General features: G+C 38.2%; 1 non-coding gene across 1 annotated transcript; it reads right to left on the reverse strand.

Moving 5' to 3' along the window:
• Positions 1-1,887: 1,887 nt before the first annotated feature.
• Positions 1,888-1,994, reverse strand: LOC147947985 (small nucleolar RNA R71). The gene has a single exon (XR_015595670.1). It is a non-coding gene; the product is annotated as a small nucleolar RNA R71 (small nucleolar RNA).
• Positions 1,995-13,317: the final 11,323 nt, after the last annotated feature.

Consider the following 13,317-nt stretch of genomic DNA (forward strand, 5'->3'; position numbering starts at 1 on the left):
AGCACAATCTCCAAAGTGGGTTTGTTATTCTGGTCACTGATGTGTTTGTATTTTATAGGTTTTAACCATAGTTTTTAGGTTTGTTTTGAGTATTTTATTGAGTCAAAGTGTGCTTTTACAGTCTTTTTAGTATTTTATGAGTTTGTACAGGTTCTAGATTGCTTTTGAAAGAAACTTGGTGTTTTGGGGATGAAAACAAGCATCTGGAGCCATTTTGGTGAAGACTGATCGAACTAGCAAGCAGATGGAGCGAACACAGAAAAAGCATCATGGATCGGCTGATCCACATTCGGATCGACCGATCCCGAGCCCGACACAACTTTTTCTTTTTCGTTTTAAACCGACTTTTAAGGTTTTATTTTAGTATTTAAGCAAGAGACACGTCCTCTAGAAAGACAACTTTTATTTTACGCAACTTTTGAGTATTTGTAAACTTTGGGAGAAGATCTCTAATCCTTCTTGACACCTTGGAGAAGATTTCTAAACCCTCTTTATTTCTTTTGCAATTCAATTGTGTCTTCTTCATCTTTGATTTGTTGTTTTTGTTTCTCCATGTCTGAGTAGTTTCTCTATTGGGTTTTGGGTTTCTAAGGGGTTTATGATTCTCTAATGTTGGTGTTTTAGATTAGGGATTGAATTATTTTGTTCTTCATCTATTGTTGTTCTTAAAGCCTAAACTAGATTAACTACATAGTTTATGATCATAGGTTAAATTATCGGGGCACTGAAAGTGTTGTTGAGTTGCTAGAAACGAACATAGGTGAGCAAGGTGGACCTTAGCCAACGGAAGTTGAAGTTGAGGCACCTTGTGAACAGGTCAAACCTAAACTTTTATTGCTTGCTTGGTTTGCTAGATCCAAACGACGGTTTAGGGTTTAGTGAATACATTGCATAGATAGTTAACGCTGCAGAAGTAGGTTAGCTTTACAACCGTGATTAGAGTTCTAGAGCGGTATTTAACGCATCCCCATCTAACCACCTTAGTTCGAGATTAGATTCCTTGTGCCCAATATTTCCTTTTTGATTTAAAACAGTTTATTTACTTTCCGTTTTTAATTATTACTTGTTTCACAAACTTCCTTTTTTCTGTCTTAGCTATATTCGATCTTCATAGTTTCATAGTGCAATTATTTGGTCCCTGTGGATTCGATCATGAAGTGTTACAACGATACCACTAGATCGTGGTTGACTGCACATTAGGTTTTAATTGACCTTTTGATCAATTTGGCGCCGTTGCCGGGGACCAAACGTTGCCTTTGGAATTTTAGAATTGAATTTAGTCTAAGATATATTTTATTTTTATTTACTAATTAGTTCTTGAGCTCTTTCTCTTGTGTTTCAGGTTTATGCAAACAAGAAGCCACAAGCCTACTGATTTGAAGCCCAGTCCAACGCTATGGCCGACGGAAACAACACGGAGACTTGTCAACCCAACCCCCAAGGGATTGTTGTTCAGCCTCAGCAAAGACAGGTCCCACAAGAGCGAAACGAACCTGATATGAATCCACCAGCAAGACGTGCTACTTATAGGGATGAAGAAGCTCACAACAGGCTGTTTCTGAATCAATCTGCGTTTCAACCTCCTGCTCCTGCGAGACAAAACTATGAGATTAAGCATACTCTCATCAATTTGGTCCAGAATCGTGTGTTTAATGGATTAGCATCAGAGAGCCCTCTAGACCATATTGAAGCTTTTGAGAGAATGGCTAGTACTACGAGGTCTAATGGAGTTCCGTATGATTATCTCATGTTGACTTTGTTCCAATTATCCTTAGGAGATAAGGCTTTGAGATGGCTTAATCTCTTGGACCGAGGATCACTTACCACTTGGGAGCAATGTAGAGCAGCATTTTTAAACCACACTTCTACACTAAGTCAAGATCAGCTGTGTTAAGGAGCAAGATTACTACCTTCTCACAATCTGTTACGGAGTCTTTTTGTGAAGCGTGGGAGAGATTCAAGGAGTATATGAGGGACTGTCCTCATCATGGCTTTTCACAAGAGAATCTTATGAACATCTTCTATGGAGGAATTGACCAGAAGTACCAGATGGCACTCGATACCGCCAATAGAGGAGATTTTTCTACTAACATTGCTGCTGAAGCAAACCTCTTGATCGAAAACCTTGCAGCGAGTAACAGCAATCATAGTCATGAGTATGATCGTTCTTTGCATGTTGTTAGCTCTGTGGATACAAATGTTATTAAGAATCTCACTGCTAAGGTAAACCTTCTTTTGAAGATAGATCAACAAGCTGTCAACATGTGCGACGGGCAGACATGTGTTTATCAGCAAGTTGGAGTAAATTCAGGTTTTGAGCGAACAAAGGAGTTGAACTATGTAGGAGGACAAGGGAACTATCAGAATCATGGGTTTAACCAGAATTATAGAAGTCATCCTAATCTCTCTTATAGAAGCACCAATGTCGAGAATCCTCAAGATCAAGTGTATCCTCCACATAGTCAACAAGGTAACTTCCCGCAAGGATTTCAAATGTCTAAGGATACCACGCTCCATCTGCAGCTCCACAAGATAACAAACTCGAATTGATGATGCAAGCAATGCTGGACGGCCATAAGAAAAGTTCTGCTGAGATTAATGTCAAGATTGATAGCATGTACAATGATTTGAATGGGAAATTTGAGAGGTTGAGTTCACTTGTTGATTCCATTGATAAGAGAGTCTCTGCTATTTCTTCTAGCTCTAACAACAAAGAGTCATGCAATGCTATAACACTCCATGATGGGATTGAAGATAAGCTGAGTTGTGCTGTGATCGACTCATGTTTGGCTTCCGCAGAGCCAGGATCGATCAGTCTTGAGCGTAGATCGACCAGTCATATTTATTCTGATAATTCGAGTTTGATCTCCAGAGTAGTTGGATCGACCGATCCTCCCTATAGATCGACCGATCCCGTCGTTATTGCAGAGTCTGTCTCAGAAAATTTCAGATTGACTGCTCCTTCTGTTGAACAACCGCTCCATGCTGCAAGAATGGGGAATTACGATTCATCTGCTCCTAATATGAATACCAAGGGATCACCTCTTGTGGAACCAAAGCCCTATAGGCCACAAATTCCTTTTCCAAGGAGACATGTAAAGAAACCTATGGTTGAAAAGAAGTATGATCGGTACAAAGAAGTTATGAGATTCACCGCTGACATTCCCTTTACAGAGGCAGTAAAGCATATCTCTTTGTTTAAGAAGGTTTACAATGATGTTGTGGTTGAAGAAAAGGATTTGGTGAAGTTTAAGATGTTTTTGTCTCTAGAGAAGAAGAACATTCCTGCTCCATCTTTGAAAAGATTGCCAAAGTTAGAAGATCCAGGAAAATTTGTTATTATATGCTCCATCTTAGGAGTGAACTTTGAGGATTCCCTTTGCGACACTGGATCTAGTGTGAACGTAATGTCTAAAGCTGTTGCAGAGAGGTTGGGGATTGATGATATGAAGACTTCCAAGGTCTCTCTAAAGTTTGCAAATGCTGTCTCCACAAATCCACAAGGCTTCATTAGTAATTTAGATGTTCAAGTTGGGAGTTGCTTGGTGGCTACAGATTTTCATGTTGTGGAAATGAGCGAGGGTTCTATTATGCCTTTGATTCTTGGGAGACCTTTCCTAGCAACAGTGGGAGCAGTTGTTGACTTGCCTAATAAGAGGATCACTTTCTCTAACATTGATGATAAAGCCTTATACAACGCAATCACTACAAATGAAGCTACAAAACATTGTCTAACTGTAGAAAATGAGAAGAAGGTGGATGCCATGATAATGGGAGAGAATGGTGATAAGAATGAGGTCAACGAAGTCCTGGATGGAGACACTCATTCTTCTGAGAAGAGTTCTAAGAAGGTTAAGAAGAGAGACAAGCCAAAGATAGAGAGAGTAATATGCGATCTTCACATAACCTTGGTACCCCAGAGATATGTTAGAGACACCACTGAGTATAAGGTGAAGTTTAAAGGAAAATCTCGACCTTTCTCTAAGGTTACAGCCATCCTCACTCCGGAGTTTAAAGAGAAGGGCCAAGAAGCAATGGATGATATGATGAAAAAGATTCTCGAGCTTAAGCTGACGAATGGGAGAGCTTGTTTTGACACAAGTTCTCATCCTCCCATCACTTGACACCTGAAACCACGGTCAAGCTATAGACCTTAAACAAGCGCTTATGGGAGGCAACCCATGGGGTTTGTGTTGGCTTACCCTTTATTTTTTTTATTTGTCTTAGGATTTTGGTTTTGTTTTTAGGATTTATTACTGTGAAATCACGTCTGATGTTAAGTATTTTCAGGAACAGGTTCCAAACGCAGAAGATGCGAAATTTTCTTTTTGTTCTAGGAGCTTCGGATCGATCGATCCTCCTTACAGATTGGTCGATCCCGTTGGTTTGCTGCGGGTATCTCCAAGTTCAATAATGTTTCAGATCAGTCGATCCCATTCCAAGACCGATCCATCCCCACCCTTGCCAACACAACTCCGACACCAGCTGCGAAATCACCGGTTTTTGTTTCTTTTCCTTTCTTTTTCTTTTTCATGTTTTCTTATTTTCTTTGTCGGAGATGCTTTTTCCTTGGTTTTGCTTTCACACCGGGACGGTGTGAAGTAAGTCCGAGGGAGGGATGTCTCCAAGTTACTAATGTCATTTTCTTTGGTTGGTTTATTTGGATTTTTCTTCTTCTTTGAGTCTTTTTATTTTCTAAAAAAAAAGAATAACAAAAAAAATTGGGAAACTATGATCATTTCTAGGAGTCTTTGATTGGAACTAACACTCTTATGATTGCTTTTTTACTTTTTATTTGAGAATGAAGCTTGGAAAGAACATGAGCAGAATCAACACGCCCCAAAAGACCCTCACTGACGAGAACTAGAAGTTGATCTTGCTTTGTCTCTAGCTTTGAAAGGACTTAACCGGATTTAATTTCTTGAATTGGGATTTGGTATACATTGGATAAGACTCCTCCCTTAAGCAATACAAGACATGCATCTCCTCACAAAGTATGCTTCCCCTCTCTCTCTTCTCTTCAATACTCAATAAAATAAAATAAATAAAAAAAAAAAGAGAAAAGAAAAGAAGAAGAGGATATAGGTCATAAAGAAGTGAACCGAGGGTTGTGCGTAAACCCGTGCATCCTTCAAAATTCATGGAAACCTGTCCAAAAGAAAAGAGCAAAGGATCGATAAAAAAAATACAATGATACCCTAGAAAATTAGGGAGAAATTGATCCTTTGGAAGTGAGAAAATAGAGAGGAAAGAAAGCATATGTAGGAAGTCTTGGGCATTAAAAGTTTGAAGGAGTCAATAAGTTCAGCGATCGATATTCCCTCGGCGAGACCACACATTTTTCACTAATCTGATTTAGAGAGGCAACAATGGGGATGATGTAGGTTCTTTAAGGTTGTGCAGTTCAGAGTAAGGAGTGTTGATCATAATCATTGGCAGAGTACAAAAAGTAGTTCTTAATTTGATTTGATGAAGATTTCAAAGAAGAGGTTCCCAAGAATATGTGAGTTTCCACTTTCAAACATTTTCTCTATTTCTGAGTTTTTGTCTGTTCTTGCTTGAGGACAAACAAAGATTCAAGTCCGGGGGAACTGATGTGTCTGTATTTTATAGGTTTTACCCATAGTTTTTAGGTTTGTTGTGAGTCTTTCATTGAGTCAAAGTGTGCTTTTAGAGTCTTTTTAGTCTTTTATGAGTTTGTACAGGTTCTAAGTTGCTTTTGAAGGAAACTGAGTGTTTTGGGGATGAAAACAAGCATCTGAAGCCATTTTGGTGAAGACTGTTCGAACTAGCAAGCAGATGGAGCGAACACAGAAAAAGCATCATGGATCGGCTGATCCACATTCGGATCGACCGATCCCGAGCCCGACACAACTTTTCCTTTTTTGTTTTAAACCGACTTTTAGGGTTTTATTTTAGTATTTAAGCAAGAGGCATGACCTCTAGAAAGACAACTTTTATTCTACGCAGCTTTTGAGTATTTGTAAACTTTGGGAGAAAATTTGTAATCCTTCTTGACACCTTGGAGAAGATTTCTAAACCCTCTTTATTTCTTTTGCAATTCAATTATGTCTTCTTCATCTTTGATTTGATGTTTCGGTTTCTCCATGTCTGAGTAGTTTCGCTATTGGGTTTAGGTTTCAAAGGGGTTTATGATTCTCTAACGATGGTGTTTTAGATTAAGGATTGAATTATTTTGTTCTTCATCTATTATTGTTCTTAAAGCCTAAACTAGATTAACTACATAGTTTATGATCATAGGTTAAATTATCGGGGCACTGAAAGTGTTGTTGAGTTGCTAGAAACGAACATAGGTGAGCAAGGTGGACCTTAGCCAACGGAAGTTGAAGTTAAGGCACCTTGTGAACAGATCAAACCTAAACTTTTATTGCTTGCTTGGTTTGCTAGATCCAAACAACGGTTTAGGGTTTAGTGAATACATTGCATAGATAGTTAACGCTGCGGAAGTAGGTTTAACTCATCCCCATCTAACCAGTAACCACTTTAGTCCGATATTATATTCCCTTTAGATTCCATGTGCCCAATATTTCCTTTTTGATTTAAAACAGTTTATTTACTTTTCGTTTTTAATTATTACTTGTTTCACAAACTTACTTTTTTCTGTCTTAGCTATATTCGATCTTTATAGTTTCATAGTGCAATTATTTGGTTCATGTGGATTCGATTCTGAAGTGTTACGACGATATCACTAGATCGTGGTTGAGTGCACATTAGATTTTAGTTGACCTTTTGATCAGTCACCATGTCCTAGAGCCCATGAGCTACTTATACACCACGTATATACCTAACGCATCAGTATAGAGATTGCTATTTGAAAAAAGCTAGAGAGTTATGGTTTTAGGCTTTGAAACAAGTAACAATCCAGGGTTAGAATATTACATAACCGTTAGAGTCAATACTTGGGCCATGTGTATATAACCAGCACAGACACGAAGTATATGAACAACATCTTTGGTTTAAAAAGCCTGAATAGCATGTGCCAAAGTTCATTCAGAAAATTTCCATAACCAAGACACAGATCGAAACCATCGCCAAAAGAGTAAATCGATCCATCCTTTGTTACAGCCAAGCAGTGCCGGCTCAACTACAAGGGCAGGTAATGCGAACGCTCCGTATAAAATGTTGAAAAAAAATTTATAAGTATAAAAGTTTTTTTTATATTAATAAAAGCGATCTAGAAATAATTTATATGTATAAGAAAGGTTTAATTTTTTTATAAAATAAATAAAAAAGAGCAAAATAAAAATTATATGAATAGAAAGGATCATATAAAACTATTTTTTATTTTTTATTAAAAAAAAATAAGAATTTTAATAATTTTTTAATATATTTGCCAGCTGAAATGTGTACAACTGACCCGATGTTCTTAAGTAATTCAACCATGCTAGGTACTTTTCTGTTTATGGTATCAGTATCTCCGTGACCAAGCTTCCCATGTGCGTTCCTCCAACGATATTAATATGCTCAAATTAAACTTTGGGCTACTCTTTCAAATTAAGAGGTAATACTTAGGGGTCGAATTCTATAAGGACTCAAGTCTAAACACTAGATTATAGAGTTTTATAATTAAGTTAAACAGGTTAATTTAAATAAAGAAAAGCAATGCAAAATATTAAATAAAACTGTTGTAAATTTAGAAGATCAAAAAGTTAGGTCCATGGAATTTCTCAGGAAATTACAAAATATTAAATTAATAAGTAAATAGGATTCAAGCAATTAAAAATCAGATCTAGAACTCTAAACTCTTATGTAAAATAAATCAGTTCTCACTGCAAATATTATCTAAATTTAAAACCAGAAAATCTAAATCTCTTTGTAAAATTCTAGGTTAAAAATCAGCTTTGAAAACAAGTTTAGATTGTTCACAAATTTACTAAATCAAATCTCTTTGCAAGAAGTAATTTTGCTCATCAAAATGTTTTATCAGGAAAATCAATTATATTCTCATATCAATTTATTTTCCTAGGTTATTAATTCTAGATGGCCAATCAAGGATTAATATGAAGAACAACCTATGATGAAGATCTAGAAAGATAATGAATCCTAAATAAACAGATCTAATAAATCATAAAATCTTTGTGAAAAAACCATGAACCTAACAAACAAACTACTCAGATATATTCAATGAAGAACAAAACATAATTCTGAATAATAAACAATTGAGATTAAAAGAGTAAGGAAGGAGTTTAGGAATTCTTCTCTCAAAACAGTTCAGATCTCTCTCCTAAAAAGCTCTCAAAATCTCACAGGGTTGCAGAAAAATAAATCTTGCTAGAATAAAACTTCAGGGTTTACAAAACCCAAAAACACTATATATATGTCCTAAAACACGTCAGGAATTTGTGTTGCAATTATGGAAAACTTCGGGCAAAATTGTAAAACTTCCAATTTTGGAGACTTGTGTCAAATTGCCTTGGTGTCCACCGATGCTCCTTTGGTGTCGGTCGACGTTGGTCACATGATCAGACTCCAAATTGATTTCCTCCGGTTAAATGCTCCAAAACGATCCAATTTGCTCTATCCGTGCCAAAATCCTAGAAAACCTGTTAAGACTCTAAAACATCCTAGAAAACAAATCAAAAGACTCAAAAGGACTTCTTATATCATTGTTAAAAACCACAAAAACCATGATACATCAACTCCCCCAGACTTAGCCTTTGCTTGCCCTCAAGCAAAACAGAAACTTAGACCTGTGAAAGAGGTTTGAAAACACAGAAACTCATTTTCTCTCTAAAGTACTGCCATGATCATCCAAACCATAATCCATATGCTTAGCAGACAGATCCAAATCGAATCACCATGTACTTCTCCGTTGATATTAATAGCATCCCAAATTCAAACCAAATTCCACTACTTCCTCCATTAAGCCTTCATCAATGGGACTCATCAATTTGATCAAATATCAAGAACCTTCTAGACTCATTCTCGTACTATACCATAACAAGCAAGATATATCTTTTTAAAACATGTGGTATTCTTCCTCTCCCCCAGACTTATTCTATTCTTATCCTACTTTGATCTTTGTTTTGCTGTTTTTTTTTTACTGACTCTTTTTTTTACAAGCAAAGGTGTAGGCGAATAATGGGGTCACCGGTAATTTACTTACCCCTTTCTTCCAAGTTTTGTGTCAAGAGTAGAATAATGAGGTCACTGGTAATTTACCTCCCTCTCTAAACTGATCAAAATCATCTCATCTTTTATTTTCTTTTTTTTCTTTTTCTAAACAAAGCTCTCATGAATAATCTCTTCAACTTAAATAAGGGAGAGAAGTACCATTTTCTTTTGAAGATCTTACTTGTCAGGTATGAACAAGGAGTCAAGCTCTATGAACATCAATCTCCTTTATGAGATAAAAGAAAAGTGCAGAAGTTACCTCACGCTTTTATGGAATCAGTTGGAAATTTGGATGTCTCTGATTTACTGGTCAGCCATTGGATTTTTCATTAGTCGGATTAGTGGATTCAATCTGCAGCATTAATCAACCAAGGCAATACACCTAAAAAGAAAAATCATAGTCTCCAACACAATTTTGAAAAATTTGACACAATAAAAACAAAAATCGGTTTTGACATACTAAAAACCAAAATAAGTTAGTAGTTAGTACTAACCTCCCCCAGACTTAAACGACATTGTCCCTAGTGTTTTCAAGTAAGAGGAAAGCTAAAAGAAACAAAACGTATTGAAAATTGTAAGGAAAAGATGAACTGTTTTCGGGTTACCATGGGGCGTCGACCGATACCATTTCAGTGTCGATCGACACTCATCAAGAATGGTGTTTTTGGCCGTAAATCCTTGTTAGCTGCAGATAGTTGTGTTGATGGATCAAACCTTGGATGATTATTCTGTTAAGAGACACTCAAACACAAGTTAAAAGCAACATGATAGATAGAAAGTTCATGATTTCAAACAAATTTCAAACAAAAACTGACTCAATGCAAAAAGAAAAATGACTCAAAAGGAAAAGAAAAACCTAGAAGTGGGTTGCCTCCCACTAAGCGCTTGTTTTCAGTCATTAGCTTGACTGTGCAGTGGATTTCAGGCATCAGGTGGATCAGAACATGGCAATGCATGCTTCCGAGAGAATGTCCTCTTCATCCAAGGTGGTGTATAAGCAGTAGAAGAGTGAGGTCTACCAAGGACATGAGGAGCAGGACCAGGGTGGGATTTTGGGATGGGTTTGCTTCTCTTATGTCCTGCAAAATCATCAACAGAATAAACAAGCGCTCTACGATAATCTCGTGGCTTGGTTAACTGCAGAACAGTTCTTGTATCTTTAAAAGTCTTATTGATGATTTGAGGAGGATTAGGTGCAGAAGATGTGTACCTTGGCCTTACCTGTGGACTCTCGAGTGTGGAGTTGGGAGGTTTCTGTCTTAGAACAGCTTTCTGACTTGAAGCATAGAGAATGTCCAGCGAGTTCTCAATTCTGGTCAAGTGTGGGCTCGGTCATGGAGGGGTGTTGATCAATGCTGCAACGGTGTCGATCGACACTGAGCCTGATGCTCGAATATCAGAAACTTCAACAGAAAAAGTTTGTCCATCAATAGTAGGAGCTCTCCTCAGCTTATGCATCTCAAAGTTCATAACCAAACCTTCCATATTTAGTGCTATGTTTCCCTTCTTCACATCTATGATGGCACCAGTTGTAGCCAAGAAGGATCTTCCTAAGATGAGAGGGTCTTTAGGCTCTTTATCATACTTCAGCACCACAAAGTCAGTGGGAATCATGAAGTTCCCAACCTTAACTGGAATATCCTCTAAGACACCTTCAGGAATTCTCTGAGATTTATCAGCTAAGATAAGATATAATCTAGTTGGCTTGAATTTTGTCATCCCAAATTTCACAGCAACAGAATGTGGCATCAAGTTGATACTAGATCCAAGATCGCAAAGTGAGTGAGCAAACCTTCCTGCAGAGATAGAACAATCTAACACAAAACTTCCAGGATCTGGTAGCTTCTTTGCAATCCTACTCTGGATCATTGCACTCACTTTCTCAGAGACAACTACCTCTTGCTTCTTCTCTTTCTTCCTCTGTGGAGGCTGGTTCAAAAGAATCGCACTGACATCCTTGGTAAGCAGTGCGCCTTCTTCAGGGCTCAACCATTAGATACCATCCTCTTCACATACCGCTTAAGTGGTGGTGAAAGTTTTACTGCATCAATTAAAGGTATCTCAATCATTACCTTATCCATCATTGCCTTGCATCTAGCTTCCTCAAGCTCCTGCTTGGACCTTCTTGGCTTAGGAAAAGGGACCTTAGGCTTGTACACCCTCTCAACAGCTGTTAGAACCTGAGATTTTGCAGTTTCTGGTTCTGTCTGAGAGGGGTGTCGACCGACACCCATGTGGTGTCGATCGACATCATCGTCTGAAGTCGAATTCTCCGTCTCGGGTTTGGCCGATTGCTCTCCTTTTTCTGCAGTTTCATTTTCACCATCTTCTTCATCCCTCACTAATATGGCATTGCAAGCATGATTGGGGTTTGACTCAGTTCTTACAGGAAGAAATCCCTTTTTCCTCTTGACGGATCCAGCAGTTTGTGCAACCTAATTTTTCAGCTTCTTGACATGAATGTTCAAAGCATCAATCCTCCCAGTAAGCTCATTGTAGACATTATCAATCTTCCTATTGAATGTCACTGTTAACTGTTCCTGACCTTGCAAAAGTTGCTCTAGCATAGCTTCCATTCTACTTTCAGAAGAAGTCTATGGAGGAGGAGACTGATAAGAATAGTTCCCATAGGTTCCAGTATGACCATTGTTTTGTTGCTGCTTCTGGTAATCTGGTTTAGGAGTGTAGCCTGAAGAGTTCCCACTGTAAGGCTTGTTACTTTGTTGATTACCGAATCTCTAACCTTGATACCCAGCTCCATACACATAGTTGACATTCTCCTTTGTATTCTTTGGCTCTGACTCAAATGTCTCAACTTCAGCAGCAAATTGGACTGACTTCTTACCCACTAGAAGATTGTGAACTGAATCCAGTTTGGCATTAACAGAAGCTAGCTGTTTTGAATCAAATCCTCCATGTAATCTCTTCCTTTCAGTATCTGCTCTCTTAGTGTTATTGTTGGAAGCCAAATTCTCAACCAAAGCTTCAGCATCTTCTCGGTATCTTGTCTTGAAGTTTCCATGGCTTGCAGCATCCAAAGCTAGCTGATATTCCCAGTCAATTCCTCTGAAAAGGATGCTTAGCAGTTGAACCCTTAAGAAACCATGGTGTGGACAGTCCCTCTGATAAGCTTTGAACCACACCCAAGCTGCCTTGAAAGCCTCATCTGGTCTTTGCTTGAAAGAGGACAGCTTGACTCTCAGCTCATCTAACATTGCATCATCATAAAAGTAATTGAGGAAAGCCACCTTTACTTGTTGCCAAGAGGTCAAAGAACGGGCTGGCAACTGCTTCAACCACTAAGATGCCTCTCCTGCAAGTGAGTAAAGGAAGAGCTTGCAGAAGATGTAATCCTCTGTCACTCCATTAGCCTTGATACTGGTCACAAGATTCTCAAAATGCTCAATGTGGTCCAAAGGCTTCTCATTGGGCAGTTTAGAGAAATGTCTCTGCCCAACTAGTTGAAAATATGCAGGTTTCAACTCAAAATCATTCCTCTGGAATGGAGGAGGAACAATAGCAGACCGGTTCTCATACACAAGATCAGCCTGGTTGTAGTCAGCAATGGTCCTGATCAAATCTCGGTTGTGCTCTTGTCTTCGAACCGGATTGTTAACGTGGTTTGCAGCTCCACGTCCATCTGCAGGAAGGGGGTGTCTATCGATACCCTCTTGTTGGCGTTGATCGACACCAAGGTTCTGTTCCGCAACGACAACGACTTCAGCAATTATGTTGCCTTCCGCATCAAGCTTTTGGCCTTGCTTATTGCGCAAGTGGCCCTCTTGATCTCTCAAAACACCAGCCTCATCACGAACCAAAATGATTGTGTTAACCATCTTCAAGGATTTGGCTGCTTTTCTGTTCTCACGCTCAAGTTTTCCCAACTCTTGGTTTGAAATATTCATAGTAGGATCAGTCTTATTGCTTCTTGTGTGAGGTCTAGGAGGCATACACCTGAAACACCAAAGAGAAGAAAAACAAAAACGTGTAAGTGGAAAATAAAAAAATAAAAATTTAGACGAAATACAAAACTCAAATCTAATGGTAGATCAAATCTAATGATATGCTCAAATTAAACCCTGAGCTACTCTCTCAAATTAAGAGGTCACTGTAATACTTAGGGGTCGAATTCCACAAGGACTCAAGTCTAAACATTAAATTATAGAGTTTTATAATTAAGCT

Source organism: Camelina sativa, chromosome 3 (assembly GCF_030686135.1).
Source record: "Camelina sativa cultivar CO46 ecotype springtype chromosome 3, ASM3068613v1".
Lineage (NCBI taxonomy): Eukaryota > Viridiplantae > Streptophyta > Magnoliopsida > Brassicales > Brassicaceae > Camelina > Camelina sativa.